General features: G+C 35.9%; 1 protein-coding gene across 1 annotated transcript in view; it reads right to left on the bottom strand.

The window, feature by feature from the left end:
- Positions 1–22,904, bottom strand: part of HS6ST3 (heparan sulfate 6-O-sulfotransferase 3) — a 606,078-nt gene that overhangs the window by 180,731 nt on the left and 402,443 nt on the right. The window lies entirely within an intron of this gene.

Genomic DNA, 22,904 nt, shown 5'->3' with positions numbered 1-22,904 from the left:
AACTCTTTTTCCTAAACACTAGATTTAATTTATAAAGGAAATTGAGTCAGCTATCTCTTAGTAATTCCAATGGCAAGGAAAAATGACAGGTCATTATCTACCATTAACATTATTGAGACATAAATTCATTAATAATCTCTTCTCGGAGAACAGTTACTATGAGCCTCACATTGGCAAGGATAGCAGAGACACCAGAAGAAAGATTCTTGGAGATTGATTTGTTAAATGGAACAACACATGTATGATAAAGAAAATTGTTTATGCTGTTAACTTATTAATAAAGAGGAAACTGAATAAAATGCACTTATTGTTCAACTGCAGAATCTTTTTCACCTCATCCTATATGAATGTCAATATTATACTTATTATTGACCTAACTTACATTGCTATAGATAAGATATCAAACATGGTTCAGTTTGAAGTTTCCTAGCGTCACCTTTTAGCTTTTGTATATGAAGGAAGGGAGATCTTTTTTGATTTATGTGTGTGCACATGTATAACTGCCCAGTGACAGCAGATTAGTATGACCAAATTGAATAATAACTAATCAACATGTAGAGTTGACCAACATGCAGAGGAGGAAAGAAGCCTTGAGCTTTAAATAATGCTGCGATGGATTAAGTGAGCATTCTTTACATCACTATAAGAGTCCTTTATCATCTAGAGTTTTCAGCTTGATTTCTTACTATGCATTTCCTCCAACCACACATCCTGAACTACTTGCTCATGGTTGCTTCAACAATTTTCTTAACACTATTTCTTAAATGTTTTCTCACCTGAAATACCCCTTTTCTCTTTTTTCTCCACCTAAAGGATTCTACTCATTTAAGACCCAGCTTAAATGGCATGTCCTCGGAGAAGCCATAAGTAAATGCAGACTCATCTATATTCAAAAATACTTTGGTCAAACCATTACTATGGAACTGATCATAATATGCAGTAATTACTTGATTAGATAACTTACCCTATTATATTGCATATTCCTCATCGGCAGGGTCGTTGTGTTATGCCTTGTCATATTTCTGCTACTCCTTAGTCACCTGCCCCTTACAATTTTTTCCCTGCCATATGCTTCTCAGTGTTTTGCATGCTGTTGGGCATAAAGTAGGTGTTCTATAAAGGCTTAGGGACTGAGCTAAAGCAGGAGTTGCCAATTGCTAGTCAGGATCTAATGGGCAATTAGATTTGTGTGTGTTGAAAACATAATGTGTTGACCCAAAGTCTCAACTCCCTGACCTTTCATTTAGGCTGCAAACTTGAGTGCATAAATCTTTGTTCATCCTTTTAATATGCTGTACACTTAGATTTCAGCCTTACATTAATCTGGGATATTAATTCCACTAGCACTTTTGAAGGAAGCTATAATTTATGTCACTGGAAAACCATTCTGTGGCTTAATATTCAGAGGTATAAAAATGAAAATGATATTAAACATTAAGCAGGCAGAGAGGTATGAGTAAAGAAACTGTACGATGAAAAAACATCGGACCAAAATTAAGGCGAAAGCACTTCACTATTATTACAGGATGGAATAAACAAGTGTCAGAGGTTATGCATTAATCAGAAAAGAAGTAAACCAAACCAGAGGCACATTTATTGCTTAAAAAAATCCTAACTCCTAAAGCATCTATAATTATTAATTATTTATAAACAACACTGGAAGTGTTGACATTATATATTTCTATAAAATGAAAGATAAAATAATAATGTCTCGATCTTATACAATCCCTTTAAGTTAATGATCTAGTTGAAAGAAGATTCTGGGAAGTTTTAGATGGGCAGACACTGACGACCACTCAGAAATGATATCTTTTACATTAACACCTCAGTCTCTTCTCGCATTAAACACTGTCTGTTTGACGCTAACATCATGTAGCGACAGTATTAAGTGGCCAATCCAGCCCTGAGATCTAATTTTGACATGCCACAAACTTGCTGAGTGCCCCTAAGTAAAGTTTCTATTTCTCTGGGCATAAAATTCTCCATTTAAATAAAAAGGCTATAATAGTTTATCTTTATTTCCTTTCGATTTGAATATTCAATCATTTCTATTTCTAGGGTTCGTTTTATCTGTTTTCTCTTTTCTTACTCTTCATTCAGAAGAAAATGTTGGTGGTCTGATAAAAACATATACAATTTTTAGCATATTTGATAGCCACAACGTCAGTTTATTTAAAAAGTTTACCTGTCGTGCCGCTTCCAATCTCAAGTAATACAAAGTCTAACTTCAAACAAAAGCATCGTCTTATATAATAGACTATCCAGTGTGAATGGCCTCTGAGCTGGGTGAAAGATATCATCCAAGACCCAGGTTCTTTCCATCTCTCTGCTCTGCCATCCTGGGTGTCAGTTTCTCTTCTAACTCGTAGCAAGGGCTGTCTTAGATCCGAGGGTACAACAAAGAGTATGAAGGAAGACCAGACTCATAAAATCAAATCTCCTGGGAAGACAGCCAATAGCTCAGCAAAGCATCTTCTCCTTTCTGTCATATTATTAAAGTGGTTTAGCAAATAGCTATTGAATGCCTAGTAGAAGTCCCATATGATGAGGAACTGTTAGTGATACAATGAAAAGAAGTATCAAAAAAAACCCTCTCAGTCTTTTACTTTAAAATCATGGCTAATTCAGAAAATGCAGTATATCTGTTTTAGAGCCTTAAATCAGGACAGACATACTTTTTCACGGGGTTAATCCAACTGTAGCTGAATCTCCAGGTATGGTTAGACAGTGTTATCTTATTCTTATTTCTAAAACAGAGCAAATTCCATACTTTTAAATTCTATACTTAAGGGTAATTTTTTAAACAAATTTATGATCACAGGCTACACTGACCTTGTTCTTGAAATGACTAAAGCTCATCAATGCAGACTGATGCATTTCAGGTTGCAGTGGATGGCAACCTATAATTATTTGAGATATCTAGAATAAAACTTTTAGCAAGATAAACATAGTATAACACCAAAACATAATCGTAGCTGCTATAGATTAAAATATATGGCCTATAACAAGTATAATCCATCGTCAAACCCACTGGTCTCAGATATGACCTGCTTTTGAAAAGGTAAATATTATATTATAATCTAAAAACACACAATGCAATATACATATTATTGAATTGTACTCTTGAAACCCATGTGATTTTATTAACCAATGTCACTCCAATAATTTTAATTGAAAAATAAAAACTGCCAAATACAAAATAATAAAAAGAATACATGATAAAATAGTAATCATAGTATCCAAGTACTTGAATATAAACATTCAGAGTCGAATGGTAGTATTTGTTAAAAAAATAAAAAACAAAAAAAACACTGTAGTATGACTATATCATGGAATATTTAACAAGGTCCCTATCTTATATTTCCAGCAATATTATAGTAACACTCATGTACATGCCTTTTGGAGCATATGAGTGACAGTTTCTCTGTGCTGGAGACCTGGTAGTGGAACTCCTCCTGGGTCATAGGGTATGCACATTTTTCATTTTTATAAATGCTGCCAAATTACCTTCCAAAATGGTTGTACTACCTCCCACCAGCTGTGTACGAGAATTTCCATTTCACTACATTCTCATAAACACACCATATGAATAGACATTTTCATTTTTACCAATCTGGTCGGTGAGAAATGGCATCTCATTTTTGTCTTTGTTTGCACTTCCCAGATTCCCAATGAGATTGAACTTAAACATTTTCTTGTATGTTCATTAGCCATGATAAGCCTTTCTCATTCTGAAAAATGCCTATTTATTCTGTTTGCTCATTTTTCTATTGGGATATGTTTTATTGACTGTAAGTTTTTCATACATATGTTGGTTCTTGTGGGGCCTTTTATTCCTTTACTCTCATTTTTCCCTCTGTTTTTTGAATTAACAAAAATGTATATATTTAGGTTGTACAACGTGATTTTTAAAGGGTACAATGTGATGATTTGAAATACCTATATATTGTGAAATGATTACCACAATCAAGTTACCTCACACATTCATTGCCTCACATAGGAGTGCAAATTTCATTTCCTGTGCATATATACCTAGAAGTAGGATTGCTGAATCACATAGTAGTTCAATTTTAATATCTCGAGGAACCTCCATACTGTTTTCCTTAATGGCTGCACCAATGTACATCCCCACCAACAGTATACATAGGTTCACTTCTCTCCACACCCTGACCAACATTTGTTATCACTTGTCTTTTTGATAATAGCCTCCCCAATAGGTAGGAGGTGATTTTTTTGGTGATATAATTGTTTTGATTTGCATTTCACTAATGGTCAGTAATGTTGAGCCACTTCTCATTTATCTGTTAACCATTTTTAGGTCTTTTTTTGAAAAAATGTCTGTTTGAGTCCTTTGCCCATTTTTTTAGTCAGGTTACTTGTTTTCTGGCTATTGATTTGTAGGATTTCCTTATATATTTTGGATATTAACCTTTTATCAATATATGGTTTGTAAATATTTTCTCTTATTTTATAGGTTGCCCTTTCACTCTATTGATTATTTCCTTTGCTGTACAGAAGTTTTTAGTTTGATGTAGTCTCACTTATTTATTTTTGCTTTTGTTGCCTGTGTTTTTGTTGTCATATCCAAAAAAACCCAAATCATTGCCAATGTCAAGAAGCTTTTCCCCTAGGTTTTCTTCTTTTTCAGGTCTAAATTTAAATCTTTAATCCATTTCGAGTTAATTTTTGTGTATGGTATAAGAGTCTAATTTCATTCTTTTGCATGTGGCTATCCAGTTTTCCCAGCACCATTTTGAAGAGATTATTCTTTCCTCATTGTGTATCTTGGCACCATTAACAAAAACCAGTTGACTATTATATATTACATATTATATATATATATGAGGGGTTATTTCTGGGCCCTCTATTCTGTTCCATTGGTCTATGCATCTGTTTTTTGTTTGTTTGTTTTTTGTTTTTATTTTAAATTTTCATGAGTAATTTATTTTTTCATTATATTTATTGGGATAACATTGGTTAATAAAATTTTATAGGTTTCAAGTGTACAATTCAATAATACATCATATGTATATTGCATTGTGTGTTCACTGCCAGTATTCTACTATTTTGATTACTATATTTTTGTAACAAATAAATAAAAGATATCCAGATCAAAAAGGAAAAAGTTCAATTGATGTGATCAATCTCATATACAGAAAACCCTAAAGACAACCAAAAAACTATTAGAACTAATAAACAAAAACAGTAAAGTTGGAAGATACGAAATCAATAAAAATCAGTTGCGTTTCTATGAACTAACTTTGAATTATCTGACAAAGAAGTAAAGAAAACAATCCTTATTACAACAGCAACAAAAAGAAATAAGTACTTAGAAGTAAATTTAACCAAGAAGGTAAAAGATCTGTACACTGCAAACTGTGTGACAATAATGAAAAAGTTAAAGAAGACAAATGGAAAGATCTCTCATGATCATGGATTGGAAGATTTAATATTTTTAAAATGTTCTTACTATCCAAAGCAATTTAAAGATTCAATACAATCTCTATTAAAAGTCCAATAGCATTTTTTCACAGAAATAGACAAAATAATCTTAAAATTCATATGAAACTACAAAAAGACCTCAAATAAACAATGCAACCTTGAGAAAGAAGAACAAAGCTGGAGGCATCACACTTCCTGATTTTCTTTATTCTCATTGTATAAAGGTTTGGAAGGAGAGAGAAGATAAATGTATGTGGCCAATTGATAATGTCAAGTAGAAGTCCTGAGCTCTCCATATTTAAATCCCTCTTCACCCTGTCATACATGCTGGGTTAAGTACTGTAGCTGCAGCTGGAATATCACCATGACCTCTGACCTGTCCCTCAAACATATCACCCGTCATTGCACTTCTAACTTCTCTCATTAATGATATAGGTGGAGAGAATGCTTTTATTCTGGAAATCCATGTGGAAAATGGATAACTTCCCATGGAGTTAGTAGAAAATTCAGTTACTATGAGTTCTTTAAATAATTTGGATTTTGTTTGTTTGTTTGTTCTATTCTTGATAAGTTTGAATGCTATCCCAGAGGTCAATTGAACACTGATTTAGGTTCATAAGGAATAGCTTGCTTGTTTCAAAACTAGGGATGGAGGTGAGAGAAGATTCACTGTAATAAGATAGACTATCATTTCTGTAAATTTAATTAAGAGGTCTTTATTTTAGATTTTCCCAGATTGTTTCACGCAGAAAGCATCCCCACATTAATTCTCATGACCTTCCTTGTGTTTTCTGCTTCTTTTATTTTCATGTGTATGTATACTGCTATGGTTTCAAAGAGTCACTCCGGGTCAAATAGGAAATTTCTTCTGGTTTTGTGACTAAATGATGCTTAAGCAGTATGCCAATGAGAAATTCATTATACGAAGTGCTAAGGCAAAGCACCCAATGATCTGTGAAGGAAATAGAACTTCATCTTTGGTATTTAAAAGTACTTTCCAAGACAGATTACAGCAGTTCACCACATAAGGGAAAAAAACAGTCTCAAGTAATTTTATAAGACAAAAGAATAGCAAGCATGTAATTCCTTCACTTAAAAACATATAAAGTGCATGCAGTCTGAGTTTTTTTCCAAACGAAGAGTTCCTGAATAGGTAGAAGAAAAGTTCTACAAAATGCATCAGCCAGAGGTACTGTGCTAAATTGCCCAATTACTCATGCTCTACAGAAACTTTGAAAATGTAGTTCACACCACTTGCTGAACTTGTTAGTTCATTTTCAATTGCAAGGAACAACAGAGTAGTATCTTTTTCCTATTTTTGGGCAGTGAAAAATGAGTAAGGTCATAAACTAGGTATGTATCATTATCATTTATATCTGAAGCAGCTACAGCCAATTATATTATTTCCTGTGTTATCTGCAGAGTAACAAATACATGCAAGTGAAAAGTCAAGACGGTGCTTGCACATAGACTGGCCATACTGATACGGCACTGACCTCAAGCTTGACACCGAAACAGTGGGTGGGGAACACATGGGGAGGTGTGCATGAGAGGCTCCTTGGGCTCAGTTCTCTTCCAAAGGTGCGTCAACCCAGAAGGAGGATGTATCCTAAAGGAAAGTGATGAATTTTGGCCTCAGGCATGCCTCCTCAAAACATGGCCATTAGCGAGGCACTTAATCTTATATCAGAAAAGGGTATGATAACAGATACTTCACTAAGTATCTATGAAGACTAAGAGCTCTAATCCATGCAACATGGACAGCACAATGTGTTGCACTGCACTTAATGGGTGCACAACGAAGTTCTTTCAAATCCTCCTTTCATGCCATAAAATGGATCTCGATCATTAAACGGTCATTATCATGCTGGGATGCTACACTAAAGAGCAAGCTACACTTTCAAAACCTTTGAGCAGCTATACAGAGTGACATGATTCTGTAGGACTATCACAGGACGCCTATATTTGTACATTCACTAAAGCTTCTGCCAGGAAGGTCTGTGGATTATGACCAGCCCGCTCTTTCCTTTCTTATAGACTTCAGAGTCTTCATAAATGTAACTTGAAGTGGTTTTTCCCATGGCTACAAGTGTTCTTGAGGCATAAAAGTGAAAATTTGGAGCTTGGACAGCTTTCTAAAAAAAGGTGGGTTTTTTTTTGGGGGTTTTATTTTTTGTTTTAATTCATTAATTTATTTAAAGACTAATGGGTATTCATTCTAAAGGTGCAGGCATCTAAATAATAACTTTCAAAGCAAAACAAATGCTGAGGTTTGATTTCTTTTTAAGTTTTTTTTTCATTCTTTATAATATACATAAGAGTGATAGGGTCACCATTTGATCAGGAATGGGGTCTGAGAAAGTGCAATAGCAGGAAATCCAGCCTTCTCTAAGCTACAATCAGACCTAGTCATGGGTCTTTCTTATTAAAATCTTTATGTAAGATGACTAGAAGTTTGATTTATTAGAAAAATTAAATCAAGATCAAAAGAAAATATTTTACCAGTGGAATTGCTAACTAGCTTTCCATCCTGAGGCTCTTTTTCTGTTTTTTAAAGTTGGACCCATTGCTCACTCCAGCCCTATTTCCAGGGGGCAGCTCCTGCTTCCTCCTTCTTTACTGGGCCTCAGATACCTGAGTGTATCTATATGGATCTCTGACCTCAGCATTTGCTGTTTTCTCTCTGTTTCTTTATGAACCACAAACAAGGTGCCTCTTAGCTTCCAGAGTGCTAGCATCCCTGAAGTTGTCCACTCCAATTGCCACCTGTACAGAGGGCTCCAAGTTCCTTGCTTCTCTGGGTAAGAGATGCTGGTCTCAGTCACACCATGCTCCTGCCTGCTGCACGTACACAATGAAACACAGGTAATTACTTTACTGAAACTCAATGGCTATGTAGATTTTTTTTTTTTTCTCTTATGATCCTAAAAGAGATTCTACTTGCTTGGTCAGAACTTGATTCTATATTTTAAAAAAACAAATTTTCAAGTATAATGTAATAAAGATTGTTTAGAAATAATGTGGGAAATAAGCCTAAAATTACTAGTTAAACATTGTCTCTGATAGTCGGTATTTTACTTTTAAAGAACTAAGGGTATGGTGCTAAGGGTTAATTTAATACAAATCATCTCATTTAATTCTCCCAAGATAACACTATTTTTCAGAGGTGATTAAGTAGCATGTCCAACATATGTCCACTAATAAGTGCATGTCTCTGAACCTAAGCAAACACACTCAGGAGTCCACACTCAAATCCCCACACCAACATCTTCTACAAGAATAATGTATCAGTCCTTCATTTACTAGGTTAAATAAGCTTCAGGGTTGTTTCTAACTAGAAGCCTGTGGAGGGCCTGGGCCGAAACTCTTATAGATCTCAACACAAGAATGCACACAAAGCAATCGTAAATACAGGCTTTTGATTAGGATGATAATAATTAAAAACGAAATTGTATGAATGATTATAGGGAATACTGATTAGATCAATTTTAAAAAACCTCCATCACCACGCCACTAAAGATACATTTCAGCATCTTGATGATTTAATAGAAGATTGTTATATTGCAATTCTCAGCTGCACAAAACCTATTCTCAAGCATGATCATTATAATCTTGTGCTTTATTAAACATCTGAAAGAAATGGCACAATGGTCCTTCAAGGACAGGTCCATTAGGGAAAAAAAATAGAATAATCTACAGTATAATGCGTTTAAAATGCTTTTAAAATAGTGTTGTCATTAAGGTGATCAGCACCTGGGTTATTCTCACTGAAACAGCCTGAGGTCTGCTGCATAAAGAGACAGCTACACCCCCTTTCCCTGGTCCATCAAATGAATCAACGATATAATCTACACAAGTCTTCCTGTGGCCTAGTTTCATTAGGATGAAAATCTTCTAAAGCCAGTTAGAAATCAGTGCAATAAACTAGGTTGGTAAATAGAGGATGGAATGATACATCGCTACATGATTAATAAAATTTAATTGACTATATATATATTCTCACTTACGAATTGGTCAAAATGGACCCCAAATTCCGTTTGACGCCAATAGAGTTGCCTTCTGAAGTCAGAACATGATTTTTTTTAAAAAAGCCCACTCTTCTTCATCCTTTTCTTAGCCAACATTATATCAGGCATACAGAATAAGTCTTGACCAATAGTTAATTAACATGCCCCGATCCACATCTAAGATTACAGGCAGAATTCTAAAAATCAGAAAAACATCTGAAAAAGCTAAAGATCTGAAATGTGAATAATAAAAGTAATAACACTTACATTTGTATTGTGACATAAAATTTATAAGCAACTTCCATGTTTGTTTTCATTTTAAAATTCTCACATCAACAATATTATGATTCTAATTTTTCAGATGAGGAAAATGAGGATCAAAATATTACATGGCTTGCCTGAGATGACATAGAGCCTACATGGCTAAAAAAGGATTCCCAGCCAGAACTTCTACTTGGGCCTGGGCTCTGTATACTATGTTATCTTTTTTTAAGTTAAAATTTCCCCTTTACCTGGCACTTGCCATACTGCCCAAATTCTCCAGAACATTATTACATGCTTTGTAAATGAATCTGTAAATGGTTTGTGAAAAATGAACCTCTTACACTCAGCAGGCAGCAGGCAGTGATAACTGTTATCTACCTGCTGTGAGACTTAAGGCAAGTTAGTAAATCTCTCTGAAACTTAACTTTCTCTTCTTAATATCAAAATAATGACATATTTGCCTTTGAGAGAAATCAATGAAACAGCGTCAGAGAGACTCTCACCAACGTGGCATGTAGTGAGTTCTCAAAAATGACCTATTTAATATGTATCTCAGTTTGAGCATTATCATAATTTACATGATAATTAAAGCTGTGAAAAAAGTTTTCTTCTTTTCAAAGATGGGATTGTTGGAGGTAAAATAAGTGGAGAGTGAACTTGATGGCACTCTCAATTTTAAAATAAATAAAAGAGCATTAGAAGGAGACAGAGATAGAAAAAAAAAGCAAAGATAGAAAAAAAGCAAAAAGGTAAAGCCTGAAAAAATCAAAAAGGAAGAATTAAAAAAATATCTACACATATGCATGTATCAGCCTATGGATGACAACTGAATGGCCTAAAGATAGAGCATTTATATACTTATTAAATACTCCTGATAATCCTATGAGATAGCTAATCCTGTTATTGTCCCCATTTTGCAAGAGTAAATTGAGGAACAGAGAGGTTAATATCTTAACCAAGGTCACAAAGCCAGTAGATGACAGAACTGAAATTTAAACCAATATTGTTTGACTCCAGAGCCTGTGCTCTTATTTCTGGTCTGAGCTGAGCTGAGAGTCAAAGGCAGCAGAGAGACAGAATGAAAATACTCAATTAGGGGATGTTTGTCTTAAAGACAAAAATCATCTGAGTGTGCTATGCTTAGGACATACTCAGCCTGGTAAAGCAGGTCACTAAAAGCTTGGGACCATGAGACTACAACATAGACACCGTTCTTTGTGCCCTTGCCAAGATGTTGAGGGATCACCTAAGTTGAATGTTTGTGGCTGAAAGACTGAATGTTCCCAGCTAACTATTCCAAACACCGGGCTTGTGAGGCTCGTCCTTTCATTGAAAGCTCGGGGAGATCTGGGAGAGCTGTCTGCAGAGTTTACCAGGCTTCCACCTCGGCGTGGCATCATTCAGGGTTTTTCTTAGGCTATTCTTTGTCCTCCTTACTCATAGGCACTGTCACTTCAGCTCATTCATCAGTAGCTGCTCAGGAATCTTACTACCCACATATACCAGGTGGAGATTTTCAGTACCAGCTCTGCAACAGTTAACCTCGTTTAGTACATCTCCATCTATAAAAATTGGTACAACAGTACCTACCTCCCAGGAAAGGGGCAAAGATGCAATGAGATTATACCTGTGAAAATATCTAGTGGTATATAAACATTTGTTGAAGCAGGATGTCAGTAGCTAATATTACTTATGAATAGCTGAACTGACTGTTTCTAGGCCCTCACTGGTGGTGAATCCACCTAAACTTTAAAGATGACCCATAAATCACCTGAATTAAGTAGTTCAAAAAATTGGATGTGACATCAGATATAGGACTGTCTCTTTTCAGCATACCCAACAAAGGCACTTTGCTGTAGCCACTGCTGCCGACAAAATGAGTGCAGCCAAAATATCCTGACCATTATTATATATCATTAATGTCACTTTTAGCATTGGAAAACTGCTTTCTGTCATTTTTATGAGTAATGACTCACCCATGTCTGGAACACAGTTACTATTGTTCGCTCTTCTCACAGAAGTGGATGGTTTGAAACACACAAAAATGTCAGTTTCAGAATAGAATAAAAACTGCCTCACCTGTATTGCATACTTCAGTCAAGTCTCATTGACCAGGATTAAAATACGTTCGTAATATCAAAACAAATAAATTTCTCAGTTAGCTCAAATGTATACCCAAGTAGAATTTTTTTTTTTTTTTTTAATGGCCAAGGGGTAATTTCAATTGACAAATTAGAGATAACGAGTTCTGGACAAATGAGAGGGATTATGGAAATTTAGACAGCAGTTTCTAGGAATGGATACCAAAGAATGGTGGTAAATATAAAATACTGCTTATGCTGGAAAGGATAAAAGCTTTATTTTAAAGCTAAGGAAATGGAGGCAATAACTCAAACGACCTAGTTACATACCTAGTTAGTACAAAAACTAGCATTAAAACCAAAATCTCTTTCGTCTAAGTTAAGTGTTGTTTTTAAAGCATTATAAAATAGGAGCATGAAAACCTAAGGCAGTCCTATTACTTTATGATCAACCAGGCTCTCCTTACCTTAATACCAGAAAAAGCCTAGCTGTACTTTCCCCCAAATTTAGGGTAGCCCAGGAAGGGGACGTGGTCAGTAGTGAGTTGATCAAAAATTCATTTCCACTGTGTTAAGAATGGTCTAGATTCAAGGGGCTAAAGCACGGAGCTACCTCAGCCTTCAGACCCTTCCTGAAATTTTCCTTTTTCCCTTAATTCATATGCACAAGAGATCAAGGGATAACGATCTACAGTGCTAACTTAAGGTGGCTGAGACTCTGAGCAAATAAATTCTTTGCAGTAATTTTCTTGCTAAAAACTCTAGAATTTATTATCTTTGTCTGACATTTATTGTCAATGACATCTGTGAAGATTTTCAGACAAGAATGTATTGTCTTCTGCATCTCGCTCCAGTTCATTGCACTGTATTCCATTCAGGACTTTTTGTTAGTTTGTTTTAAAAACCATCTGTTTAAAATGACTTTATTAATTCCTTTTGGTGTATTTTTGACATGTCTACAAATTACAGATCATAAATTTTCTAATAACAAATCACTCATAGAGTTCTAGGCAGAACGTGAGACTCAATATAGAAGTGTTATTTACATATGTCCCAAGTCATTCACACATAATGGAAGCCATGTTTGCTAACTCCAAGACCATCAGTAGTCGCACGCTGATAACACGGAATACAACGCGACTGTAGCGTTTCCATCAGGTCTAGTGAACTCTGCAGTAAGGCATTGTTTTCTTTAAAAAATGTCATATTTGATTTGAAGTTTAAGGCGTATATTTTCTAGAAGGTTTGCACTCAGCCCGTTATTCCTTTATTGTGACCCATTTGACCACTGGCTCTGCTTCTACTGGTGTTCAAAAGAGCAGAAGGAGAATTAGCTCTGACACTATTTATTTACAAATATCCACTCAACATCTACTTTATTTTGCAGATCGTAAAACTTTTTGAACACCACATTCTGTTAAATCCCACAGCTCCTTTTCCTAGCTCATGAGGGAAAGTACCTAAAGGCGGCTGAGTCTAGGGCTTGGGCTACAGGCTTGGAGGAAGATGTGGACTGTTGATGAAAGAGGCAGGGGCTGCCTTGCCTAGAAGCTGTTGAGCATGGGCTTTGATGTCATTACAGGGTTCCTTCCTTGACTCGAGGCCCACAAATACAGAGATTGTGCCCGAATTCTTTACTGGAGAACTCAAGCAAAAAGTTATTTGTGCAGCGCACACTGATTTTGTTATAGCAGAGACAGGGGACTTCTGTCAGCTATTTTTTTAGCTGTTTATATTCTGAAAATGAATATTAATGAATGTATGTACTTGTTTGGCTATGATACTCATTTGTTTTACTTGCTGATTTTTACTATTCTGTCTATATCCCAGGTAGTTAATTTACCCAAATATGTTTGTCATATATATTTTTAAGTTAATTTATATATATACTTTAAGTCATGTATATATGTATGTATGTATGTATGTGTATAAATACATACACACACATATATATATATACACATTTATACATATATATACATATATATAATGGAGAGCAAGATATGATACTTTTTCCGTGAAATGCTCATCTCTTGGCTTGGTGACACTTTTATTTTCCTAGTTTTCATCTATTCTGAATGGTCCCTTCTCTATTTCTTTCTATTATTCCTCATTTTTCTTTTGTCTTTTAAATGCATATAAACTCCAAGGTTCTGACCTCTCCTCTGTCTTAATCCCTAACATATCCCCTGAGCTGTGGCACCACATTCTAATTAGCTGAACATGTTGACATCTAATTCCAGCTAGGTGCCTAATCAACCTATTTGTATTTCAGTCTTCTGCATTCATTACCTAGCCTAGTCAAGTGCACGTGCACACATACTCACATAGATTCAGCGCCAACTCCTCCTCCTAATTTTTGTAATGCTATTTATTGTACTAATATTCTCTGAGTCAATCGGATTCAAACCCATAGCCATTTTTATCCTTTTCTTCCCCATCACCAAATTGTTACCATCATAACCATTTCATATGGTGTCACAATTGTGATGCTTTCTGACATGACCTTCTTCCGTGAGTCTCCATTTAATTCACTCTGCATAAAACTAAGCACCTCTTGATTATATTAATCTTATGCACAAAATATTCAAGAAGACTCTGGAACTACCACACAAAGCTTCAGTGTAATTTAGTGGAATTAATCTGACACTTAAGACTCTACCAAATGTAGGCATATCTGTGCAGAGTTATCTTTGTATTCTAACTTTTTGTCTCTTTGTTCTCCTAAATACCAACAGGCCTAGAGAATTCTTTCCTGTCTGTATATCTGCTCTTTCCTGTCTGTATATCAGCCTTGTCCGCTTCATCTATACCTACTGCAATTTTACCCTCCTCTAAGGCTCAGCCCGAACAAGGTTTCCTTTGAGATACCTTCTGCACTTCCTGGGAACAATTTTTTTGACCCTGAAACTGTCTGGCATTCTAGGCCACTCATACCACATCTCCGACACACACTCCTAACTTGTCCTCATTTGTACCTTTGTCATACCTCACCACTGCAGTGTTGACATCTTGAGATGGAAACTATGCCTTATTGACTACAAAAGCTCTCAGAGCGCCCAGCACAAGGCCTTATATACAGTGCTCAGTAAACACATTTTGAATATGGAACAATAGGCATTTGAGTTCCCAGGAAGAGGACAGAGATGCTATCAACCAAGGAATAGAGGGATCCTAATATAAAAACTGACAGGAGATAAGGAAATAATCTGTGCACATGAGTTACATGGACTTCTTTAAATACACTCTGAATTTCATGAAATTGAGTATCTTCAGTGACCCCAATGTCTGCACCCCAGGGAGGACCCACTGTCAGCATCCTTCTTTACCAGTCCCTGTCCCTACAGCTGGTTTTCACTCCTATTCCTACAGCTGGTTAACACAAACCCCTGCTAGACTCCAAAGGCTATTTCAGTCATTATAACTGGGCTTATCTCTTCTTTCACCTAATAGTTCAATTCTAGTAATTGGATTCCTTCATTTTATGCTATAGCTATGCCTTACTAATCTTCCCTATCCCTGGTCCCCTAAGTTTTGGATTCTAGTTTGTGCTTCTCCATACAGTCTTCATACCTTCTCCAGCATAATCTCCTACACTTGAACCTCAGCTCAGTGCCCTCTACCTGTTGAAGTAGCACTGCCTTCCTCCTGTAAAGCCACTGCCTAGCTCTGGCTACTTGTCTGGATGCCCTAGTGGTCCTTTCTGTGAAGTCTCCCTTGTGCTGGCTCTTGCTGGCCTGAATATCTACTTTAGCAGCCCCGCTAGATTAGCTCCAAGAGCAGGCAGCTGGGCATACAGCCACAGTGCCCATAGCACCCAGGTGGGAAGGTCTGGATTAGGGCCTTGGACCCTTGCCCTCAGACCCTTCTTGCTCTAGTTGATGTGGCTAAGACCACAGATGTGACAAGTTGTCAAGAGGCCAGCTGTAGACAACCCAGAAACACAGAACAAATACCATGTCGCCTTCAGAGCAGTTGGGATCAGCTGCTGTCTCTAGCTGGATCTACCCTCAGGTGACCTTGTAAGGCTGTGGTCAGAAACATATTTCAGAAAAGTGGATCATTTTAAAGAGGAAAGACACTGGAATTATCATCGTTAGCTGCTATACTCCTGTAATAGATATATAGTATACATCTAAGCAATAAATATGTGCACTTTGAATTGCTCCAAAACCACTGAAATAAACCAAATTTCATCTTTAATGCACGCAATAAACTTTTTTTTTTTGAAGACTGCTCTAACTTGAAAAAAACTAACAACTGACTGGTTCTGTATTCCTATAGCTCAGAATAAATAGATCAACTAACTTTAAAGTTGGCAGGTTTACAGTTCTCACAGAGAAGGGAAATTAAAGCCAAACTGAAGATAAAAAGTAAGTATTTTTAGTATTTATGAAGTCTTAAAATTACAGAGCAGAACATACAAGGTCAATACAGAGCTGGCAGAGAGCTGAAGTTAGATATTTCCTATATTAGTTTTATGTCCTAAAGTGAGAAAGTATGATCTAGGGGGTGGAAATGTAAGCTGAATGGTAGGCGAATGATGGGCTGTGGTTCCCACGCTCTGGGCAAAGGGCTCATCCTGAGTAAACATTTATAGGCAAATTCTCAACTCAAGGTTCTGGTGAAATCCCTCCCCACAGATATGTCAAAATATGAATTGTAAAATAAAATGTTCTCTTGCATATTTGCAAATGATCGTGTCTTTATTTTGTAATTATTTTGTATCTGTTTTCCTATTCGTTTGCATTTCCTACTCCTCCAGTGGTAGTGTTCCGCAGGACAAGATTTCTGCTTCCTTGGTTTGTGGTCATAAGAGAGTAATGCACATGAAAGTTTCTCAATAAAAATTTGTTGAATGAATGAATACATTTTTATTCCTACCATGATGCTCGCGAGGGAGCTCACAAACCTCAATACCTATTCCATGCTCAAAAAATTTTTTTTGCTTGTTCACTAAATATATAAGGACATCCAAGCACTGCAATTTAAGGTGTCACTTTCAAAGGCAACGTTTTATTTTATCACTTTGAAAGCCTGTCTCTTAGGCATGAAGAAGAATATTAATCTTCCTTGTATTTGTCTCTCTGAACACTAGAAATTTATTAACATTTAATTGTCTTGAATTTGAATTTGGTTTCCAGGAAGCTTCAAAGAGTTAGCATACTCTGAGTAAATCCTTGTAAGATATTAGTTTTTTATCTCAAAGGATAGTTAATTTAGCTTCTTTACATGACAGATTTGGACAGAGTTAAAGGTTAAACTCTAACTTGAAAGTCTAAATATAAATGACAGTTGATATTAATAATTTTATAATTACTGAAACTATGATTAGAATTGTCTAAATATCTTGTGCTAGTAAAAAGTGTCATGTGATTCCAACTCATTCTTCTGGGAGATGACCTGACTTTTGAATTTTCATTACCCCTAAAATTATTAGCTTCAAAACAGCACTTATGAAAAGAAATTAACATAAACCTCTAAATGAGGTGGGTTTTTTTTTTTCTGAAAAGCTACTTGCTCATAAAATTCAGCAAAAAAAAATGCTCATATAAAAGTCAACAATAAAATTACTTAAATTAATCATTGCATCATTCACTCAACACATGATTATTGAGTGTCTGGTATGTGTTGTTTACTATGCTAAGTTCTGAGGATGCAGAAAAAATCCATAAGATACTGTCCCTGTTCTTGAGGAGTCTAGTAGGGGAGTCAGTGTTTATTTGCTGATTTAATAAGCATTGGTATTTACAAAATGATAAGTCTTGGGTTCACATTGGGCTTGGAACTCCATGAGGGAAGGAGCTCGTCATTGAATTTCTAATGTCAGGAGTATTAATATGTATATAATTAATATACACGTTAAAGCTTGTGTAGTAGAACGACAAACGTGGGAACAGAGAACAAACGCACGTTGTGACAAGTGAGATAATAAAGAAATATGTATTATGCTTTACTGCCTAGAAGGAATGTCTAAGTCTGCCTGAAGAAGCCAGAGAAGGCCTCTCAGGGTAGAAACCGTTGGGCTGAAGCCTTATCATGTCAGGCATGAGAGGGTATTCCAGGCAGACAGAACAGCATGTGCTAAGGCATGAAAGCATGAGAAAGCATTGTGTGCTCTAAACCTACAAACATTTTGGTATAGCTGGCAAGAGAATTTGAAAACTGCTGTAGACATAAACAGGATTTTTCTTAGATTTTCTTAGAAAATGTTACCTAGGCATTCACAATGCTTCAGGAAGTAATCTAAGTAAAAAATCATTATTGAGCTAAAGTTTATTTTTTATAATTATTTAATCAAAGGATAGAGGACCTTTCAGTACATAATATACAAAGTTTAATTAAGAGTTTTCTTTCAAATACTAGTATTTTTCATTACTTCCATAAAAACAGGTTAACAATTTCTATATAAGCCTGAAACCAAATCAGAGCCACAGCTGTTCCTTGATGTAATGAGAATTTAATATTCTAATCTTCCATATTCTGAAAGAGCCAGCATCAAAAACTCCAAACCTCATGTCATCATTCCCCGAGTCTGTGTACTAAAAAAAAAAAAAAAAGAAAACACAAATAAATTAATATATGTATCCAATCAACTATAAACAGTGGTTCCTGGTGGCTGTATTTTGTGTGCACATCCAGAAATAATTTCTGCTGAGTGCCTCAGGACAATAAAACCGAAAAGACAAAAGAGGTCTGGTCATCCTTGAGAAATAGAGGGAAAAATATAGCCCTCCTCCTTACTGATAGAATAGTGGGGATGAGGGAGGGTGAAGACAAGACACAGTGCAATTCATAGGAGGGCAACCAGCATGCTAGTGTATCTTAAACTCAGCTGTAGGAGGAATGACTAAAGCTCTGGAATGTTCAGGTTAAAAAAACTGTGTATCTAGAGGAGTAATGATAACTGTCTTCAAATGTTATAAAGAAAGTGTTATGGTTAATTTTATGTGTCAGCTTGCCTGGGCCATGGGTGCTCAGATATTTGGCCAAACATTCTGAATGGTTCTCCAGGTGTGTTTTAGAATGAGATTAACATTTAAATCAGTAGACTAAATAAACCAGATTGCTCTCCCGAGTAGGGGGGTGGGGAGTGGGGTGGCAGGGCTGCGGGGAGAGGGCTTTATCAAATCAGCTGAAGGTCTGAATAGAACAAAAGACTGACTCTCCTCTGAGTAAGAAAAAATTATCCTTCAGACTCTACCTGAACATAAGCTCTACCTGGTTCTACAGCAGACACCAGCCTTCAGATTTGAATGGGGATATCATGAGCTCTACAGATTTTGGACTTGTCAGATTTCACAATCATGTGAACCAGTTTCTTTTAATAAATCTCTTTAGATGATAGATAGATAGGTAGATAGATATAGATAAATCTCCTATTGGTTCTGTTTCTCTGGAAAACCCTAACTAATGAAGGGGGCATAAAATGAGAAAATATGAAAAGTTGAGAAAATATAAAACATTTTTGGGTAACAGTGGATGGACTAGTTTACATGACTAGAGTTCCTACAGGAGCATTGTGGAGAAGAGGAAACAGTTCCACTGGTGCCAGGGCATTGGACATGTAGGTGTCCACATCCCTGATGTCTTTGAGCGAGGTGGAGATGCAATCAGCATAACGTTTCAGGAGAGTGTGTCTAGATGCAGTTGTATAACCTGGGAGAGGAAGAGTCTAGAAGCCTCAGGTCCAGTCATACACTGAGGCTGAGTGTGAACCAATTTGGAATTAAAGGAACTGGAAAATATTTTGAGTTAAAAGTTAGGTTGGCAAAGTGAGGAAGAAGGGCTACACGCCAAGTAAAATAAAATCATTGAAGAAAAATTTAAGAGGACTGAATTTGTCCATCTCTAAACATTACGATTTTTGCAATTTGTGCACTTTTCTGCATTTCTTCTAAATAAAGCTGCACAGTAGAATAGAATTGTCATGACTTCCTTGTGTGGCTCTGTGACAGCTTCATCTTTCTAGCAAATCGCTAAGATATAAAAAGGATTCTCAGACCTTAAAACACCCCATGGTACTGTAAGTCTTTTAAGCCAAAAGCAAACTACAGACCAAGCAGCACTAAGTCCTAAACAGAAGTTTTCCCCATTAAAGCAGGTAAATATACTACTCATTGATACAATGGCCAAACCCCAAACAACTCAGACTACAGATAAAAATGAGGCAAAAATAATCAAGGTGGCAGATAAAGTATTAAGACTGTATAAAGGGCAGACTTAATTAAAATGCCTAAGTTGAATTCTCTTTTCCTTTTTCTTTCTCTCTGTAGGCCTTTCATTTTTCACAATGAGGGAACCGCTAAGGTTAATTTTAAACAAAACTATTCTATAATGTTTAGGTTTCAAAAGCAATACTAAGAACCTAATAAATACCAAATTAATATAATGCCTTTAATTTGACTCTAATGAAAGATATCTACGGATGATAGAGCTGTTTCTGTGCCTTTTAAGGAATAAATAAATACTAGACTTAGGGGCTGGGTAAACCCAAAAAGGAAGAAAGATGTGACAGAATTGCCGATGGATGTGCTATGAGCTGACTTTGGGTACCAAGGTGATGTCCTGAATATTAATAGCTGCCTGAGCTTACCTTAACCTTCACCCATGCCCTATACTACCCAGCTGTTCTCTCTAGGGTTAATTTCTTCTATAGAATATTTATGGTACCTTACCAAGATGAGCTCTCCCCATTATCTCCTCACTTCCATTCTGTTCCCACAGCACTTATTAGTAACAGCAAGGTTTCACCTAACTTGCTCCCATAAGAAAGCCCAACTGTTGCCAGGGACAATGATACCAAAAGACTTTAAGAAGTAAAACCGAGATCACTATACCTTCTCACTTCTGTAATTTACCATTTTCTTTCTGGCATCAGGAGTGGGTTACCCAGATCATATTTTCTCTTCCTACTATTATTTGTGAAGAAATACACAAGGGCCACATAGCTAGAACAACTGTGACATTGCTGGCCCTCCAGGAATTTTCCTTATGTGGTCTCAGGCTGATGCTGAAATATGTATTCTAGGGTAAATGCTCATTGAGACTTGGGAGTTTATTTTAAATTGAATCTTTAATATGCAGATGGGAGATTCACCTGGGGTATCATAAGAATGAAATCTATCCTCCATCCTGTCTTGCACTCTTACATTAAAGGGAAGAAGAGTAATTTTTAACACACCCCTACGATGGTTTTATGCAAATTCTTCAAGCTAGGCAAATTATTTTTGTGTTAAAATTTCTCAACCCCATAAAAACAGGAGTGAATTTATGTGGCATTTTAAAACGATGTTAGGCGCATTGTAAAGCTATTTCATCTCATTTATAAAGAAGAGTGAACCTAAAAACAGGACATGGCATAATAAATGATGAAATGATTTATATGACCAACTCCTCCATAAATATTTATGTATTTTCTGTAATCTGGTACAAGTTCTTCCCCTCTAGACCCCAAAACCCTGCCCTTGCCACAGAAGAGAAAATGGTATGAAGCAAAACTCACAATAGTTTAAATTCTCTGAAAGACACACACACACACACACACACACACACACACCATTCTATTATAATTGTTCTCCGACTGGCTACAGGCTAGAATTTTCTGGAGAGCCTTAAAAAATACTGATACTAAGTTTCCCCCCTCAGAGGATCTGCTTTAACTGGTTTTAAGGGGCAGCCTGAGGCATTGAAAATTTTTAAAGATTCCAGGTAAGGTTAATGTACAGTACAGATTGAGATCTAATGCACTAAAAGTATTTTAAGATTGCTAGGCCAAGCTACAACACAGAATTTAAATTATCCCTGTTAAATAACTTCAAGAATAAACTCAGAGGTCATGTTACAGGTTGTTCCATTTCTAATTCACTCAGCAGTTTATGATTCATAAAAAAATTCAACAATAATTTCTTGAGCACCTACTATGTGCCAGGCATTGTGGTAGGCCCTGGAGACATAAGACTAAATAAGAAAGACACGCCCTCTAGTCACAGAGCATAGAGTTCAGCAGATATTTGTAGGCAGATTTTTCTACTTCCTGTATTCCAGCCAATGTTCTACCTGTTCTTGCTATTTACTGACTTTGTCAGGTGTTTCTGAAATAGGTATCTGGATTTCTCTACTTGAAATTTCTGTTTTTAAATTTCTTAAGACTACAGATGAAAACTAGTGAACTCATATCTTTATAACAGCAATAAGAACACAGGTAATAAACTGATTTTGAAATTAATTAGCATTTCAAAGAATCACCTGAAATATAAATAGGACACATTCTCTCCGTATGATGATTTGATCTTCTGTTGTGAAGTTTATGAGAGAAATAAAAGTTTGGCACAAACTATACTGACCACTCTTGAGATAATAATAGTCTGCTCTCCATTAGAAGTATTGACTAATAGCATTCTCCTTCCCATGACTATTGATGTGGGTTTCAGTATAATTTGAGAAAAGCTTTAACATATTTCCTAAGCTTTTCAAAAACAGTAGTTTTGGCTATGAAGGGAGTGCAGAATAGTAAATATGCCAGCATCATTTGTAGGATATTACTTAATTTCTTAATTGACTATGTTCAGTTGAGGAGTCTGCTCACAATTGTTTGATGAGATAAACTGAAATAAATGCTCCATTCTTACATGGGTAGAACATGAGCACAATGAATGGTGTTATCAAACTCACAATGCAAGTAAATAGCAGAAATTTCAGCAAGAATTGATTCAAAAGAAAAACATATTTTAGTACTGCATGGAGTCCACCACAACTTTCTCATAGCCGACACAGGTTGCATAAATAATGAATGCCAGGGAGATCTAATGGTACACAGAGAAGTTCTCAAACATTTCTATTATATATTCGCCAGGCAAGGAATGCATTTTTCATTTTTTAATTAACAAAGATCTGTTTGATTCTCTCTAGAATATCAATTTTGAAAGAAGTGTCTTTATTGTTGTAATTTCCAAATATTTATTCTAGTATAAGCTTCATTTCAAAGCAATACATGTGTGAATTTCTAACAAGATTAATTTTTATATAGTACAATAAGCCAGATTTTCTTGAGAGTCCAAGTCACTCATTGTAGATTACTGAAACTTCCAGGCAAGTAGAGGACCACTTG

The sequence above is a fragment of the Pteropus alecto genome, unplaced genomic scaffold (assembly GCF_000325575.1).
Source record: "Pteropus alecto unplaced genomic scaffold, ASM32557v1 scaffold72, whole genome shotgun sequence".
Taxonomy (NCBI): domain Eukaryota; kingdom Metazoa; phylum Chordata; class Mammalia; order Chiroptera; family Pteropodidae; genus Pteropus; species Pteropus alecto.
This window is presented reverse-complemented; position numbering and strand designations above follow the sequence as displayed.